General features: G+C 56.4%; 2 non-coding genes across 2 annotated transcripts; one reads left to right on the top strand and one right to left on the bottom strand.

Moving 5' to 3' along the window:
- The first annotated feature begins 38 nt into the window (after window positions 1-38).
- On the top strand, window positions 39-230 carry LOC130841132 (U2 spliceosomal RNA). The gene has a single exon (XR_009050170.1). It is a non-coding gene; the product is annotated as a U2 spliceosomal RNA (small nuclear RNA).
- Window positions 231-1807: 1577 nt separating this feature from the next.
- On the bottom strand, window positions 1808-1998 carry LOC130841144 (U2 spliceosomal RNA). The gene has a single exon (XR_009050182.1). It is a non-coding gene; the product is annotated as a U2 spliceosomal RNA (small nuclear RNA).
- Between the last annotated feature and the right edge of the window lie 2126 nt (window positions 1999-4124).

The following is a 4124-nucleotide window of genomic DNA, read 5'->3' on the forward strand; positions in this document are numbered from 1 at the left end:
GAGGGGAAGGTTGTGGTGGCGAAGCGGCCCCAGCGGGTATCGCTTCTCGGCCTTTTGGCTAAGATCAAGTGTAGTATCTGTTCTTATCAGTTTAATATCTGATACGTCCTCTATCCGAGGACAATATATTATAATGGATTTTTGGAGCAGGGAGTTGGAATAGGAGCTTGCTCCGTCCACTCCGCGCATCGACCTGGTATTGCAGTACTTCCAGGAACGGTGCACCCCCTCGGGGGCATACCTATGATGGTACAAATGAGAGTTTCCGTACCGGTAGTGCTAGCCTCTGGGTTCATTTGCTAGGTTTCTTGCAGTCGGTGCGGGCAAGTTTCTGCGCTGGGCTTGCGCGCGGTTGTAGGTGGAAGCGAGGAAAACAGTGCATAGGTGTTGAAGAGGAGGAGATGTGGGGGGAGAGGGCCCCGGAAGGAAGCTGCCGATTTCTGGGCCCTGCAGTGGGGAAAAAGGAAACTTAATATTCCTGCTCCTTGTGAGAAGGCAAGAGCTAGCTAGCTTTTCGCTCTCATTGTATTCTATGTGGCAGAGGACGTGCCTTTGCAGGAAGGGCTCAGAGGTTTGGGGCCAATGTGACAACGTGCTAAGCGTTTGCCGGGGAAGCTTGGGCTCGCCCCGGGTCCTGCTCGCTGCTGCTGCTGCCAAGTGGAGTCCGCCGGGTGCACAGCTTTCAAAGTTCCTAGCGCGAGCTGGCGTTGAGGCTTCACCACGTTTAAGAGTGCAGTCGGGATGGGTCGCCACTGTGCCTGAGAGGCCGCCAGCCACAAAGCTGGTGCCCACGGAGCTCTGGTCCTTTGGCCTGAGCCCAGCCCAGCTGTTTCTTCACCAGCTCGCACTTCAGCCTCGCACAGAGCCGGCAAGGGCACATACCCGAAGGACAAGTGAGAGCCCAGCCCAGCCCAGCCACGGTGAGCGCCAAGCCGCCTTGAGCCGCAGCCGCTCCCACACAGGTGCCCAGCTCGCAGTATGACAGCTGCTGAGTCTCCGTACGAATGCCAGGGGGACTGGTCACAGTCCGGTGCACAGGCAGGCCTAGTGCATCAGAGGCCAGAGGAAGGTGGTCGTAGGCGGTGAGATAGATGGCAGTGGGCCGCGCGCCTCCTAGGCACCGAGGCCGACTCTGGCCTGTATTTTTTGAGATCAGTCAGGTGGAGAGACACTCACGAACCGGCCGATGCGCTGTTTTGCCTCGTGCCTCAGGGGTCAGCCGAACTTTTTTTTTTTTTCTTTTCCTTTCTTCCTGGGAGGAGTTTTGGGGGGGAGTGAAATGAGCGCGAGTGAATCAGTAAAGCTGCCGCGGATCTGAGCTCACCCCTTTTCCCCGGGCAGAGTGCTGTGCTATTTCCATTTGCGCCGCAATCACTAGGGAAAAAGGGAATCAGAAATCCTTGCTGAGAATTCACTCTCGGAAACGAGGAGTAGGAAAACGCACGAAGCCGGGAGATGTGGGGTGGGGGTAAGTAAGCCAAACAGAAAACGGAGAACAGCAAGCTACAGAATGAAGAAAAGCAAAGAAAAAGCTTTTAAACACGGTGACACAAAAAAAGCAACACCCACCACCCTGCGCTACTTAATGCTGTGAACGCAAGCACTAACCATTCTTCCCCAGAGAGCAGCTACAATACGGCCTTTTCTGAAGAAAGCAATCGGATGGAGAATGCAGGCACTTGCGCAACGCAGAGCGTATAAGCCAGCAGCAGGGAGTAAACCATAGCTCTCGAAAAACCCACACGAAAAGAGAAAGAAAGACTCTCAGGGCGGTGTTCTGCTTTTTCAACCGCGAATCATCTCCCAGAGGGAGTGCACCGTTCGTGGAAGTACTGCAATACCAGGTTGATGCGTGGAGGGGATGGAGCAAGATCCTATTCCAACTCCCGGCTCCAAAAATCCATTTAATATATTGTCGTCGGATAGAGAACGTATCAAATATTAAACCGATAAGAACAGATACTACACTTGATCTTAGCCAAAAGGGCGAGGAGCAATACTCCTAAGCCTCGCAGCGCTGTCACCGTCCTGCCTTCATCTCCATTACACACACGGTGAGCGCCCTAACTCGCGTTCCTTGTCTGATTCGTTTTGCGCTGTCCACAGTGCTATCACCGGACTCCTGTGCAGACTTTCTGTTCTCTACCTTTCTACGGAGGAATTCTATGTACTTGATTGTCCCGGCACCCCCGCGCCCAACGGCCATTTCTAATCTGCATGCTCCGCCTTCTGCCGCCCGAGGAGGCGCGGCTACCGCGGGCGGACGCTACCCTCGGGACCGCCTCCTCGCGCCGGGAGCAGGTCGGCTTGGCCTCCTGGCCCGGGCGCGTCCCGCCGGAGACGCGAGACAGGGGCGGCTGCCGGAGACCGCGAAGGAAGCGCTGACCCGGTAGCAGCTGTCACGGCTCGAGCCCCAGAAACCCAGCGCTTGGTTTCGTCCACCGCTCTTCCCCCCGCACGCGCCGCACACTCAACAACCGTTCAGTGAGTACGAGTGCCTGCTCCTCCACGCGTAGCCGGTGCCCGACACACGCCACGACCACGGCGGCCCTTCAGCCACCACCACAGCCCCTCGCCCCTCCCTGCTCGGGGCCGCTCTGCTCGCGTCGGCGTTCTCCCGCCCGCCGTCTGTCCCACCGTTCGGGTCCCCTGGGGCTGGGGGGCTCGTCCGGAGACGCGACGGCCTCGGCGACAGTCGTTGGAATGGAACACTGCCCGTCGCAGATCAGTACCTTGGCATCTGCGTCTGCTCCGCGTGACTCACTCCCGCGGAATCGGCTCCCGTCGACGGGCACGGACTGCGGGGCCTGCGAATCGCGCCCGGCCCCGGGCCGCAGCGCTCTGCGGAGGCCGGTCGAGTGCCCTTGTGCCCTCACGGTGGTGCAGGGCCGTCGCGGTCCCGGCCACCCTCACTGCAACGGAGCCCTTGACGCTCGGGAGATGCCGGACAGTGCCTGGAAGAGCAGGGCAGGCATTCTCCGGCAGCGCCTCCCTCCCCCAGCCTCGCCAACAAGCCCCGCGTGGCATCAAACCTGGGAATGCTTTTGGGGGGGGGGGGGAGGCGGAGGGGATGGAGTGGGGCGAGGCGTCGATCTCATAGGTGAAAATGGTAGCTCAGCGTTGTTTGGATTTGCAGTTTTCTACTCATGGGTGAATAAGCTTGAGCGTCCTCTCCTGTTTCAGACACGCCTTTATTTTCTCTCTGTGAACTAACTCCGGGGCGGGGGGTGGGGGGGGCGGTCTTCGGCCCTTTTCCTGCTGGGTTCTCGGTTGGGCTTTATCCTGAGTGTAAATTGTATCTGCAGTTTACACATTAACGAGGCTGGCCCTTTGTCTGCAATGGAAGCGGTGAACATTTTCTCCTGTTGGATATCTGCCTTTGGCTTTTGGTGATGATTCCAGTGCTTGAAGGTTCCACGGAGAGTTCTCTTCACATCATATTTTGCAATTTAAAAAATCTTAAAGATGTTTAAATTTTTTAATTTATTTATTTGGTTACATTTCACTTAGTTACTTAGTTGCGGCAGGCGGGCTCCTTAGCTGTGTGTGGCATGCGAACTCTTAGTTGCGGCATGGCACGCATGTGGCGTCTAGTTCCCTGACCAGGGATGGAACCCGGACCCCCTGCATTGGGAGCGGGGAGTCTTAAGCACTGCGCCACCAGGGAAGTCCCCGTCCTTTAGACTTTGAGTTGAAAGGACTTTATAAAATAATTTCCTAAATCTTCCTCTAGGTCTTGTTCTTCTTCTCCCTCAATATCTAAATCGCTGAGCCATGCGGTGCTTACTCTGGAGTACGGTGTACATGAGCAAATTTTTCCTCCACACATTTGAGATGCCACCTGTCATCCTAAACTGCATCACATGCCTATTTGGGGGTCATAGGCCTGGACTTTTGTTTACAATGTAGCGGAACTCACGCAGACTAACTAACCACCTTTTGGGTTGACCCACCCCTTCCATGCAGACGGCCGGAGGGTGGTGCACCAATCAGACAGAGCCCAACACTGAGAGGTGACCTTGATCCAATTGCCCCGCCCCCTAGGCGATCCCGGCCGAGTCGCCTACCTATAGGAACAAGCCTTCTCATGAAAACAGATGCTGGTTCTGGAAGTGACGGACACC

Source organism: Hippopotamus amphibius, chromosome 17, assembly GCF_030028045.1.
Source record: "Hippopotamus amphibius kiboko isolate mHipAmp2 chromosome 17, mHipAmp2.hap2, whole genome shotgun sequence".
Classification (NCBI taxonomy): Eukaryota; Metazoa; Chordata; class Mammalia; order Artiodactyla; family Hippopotamidae; genus Hippopotamus; species Hippopotamus amphibius.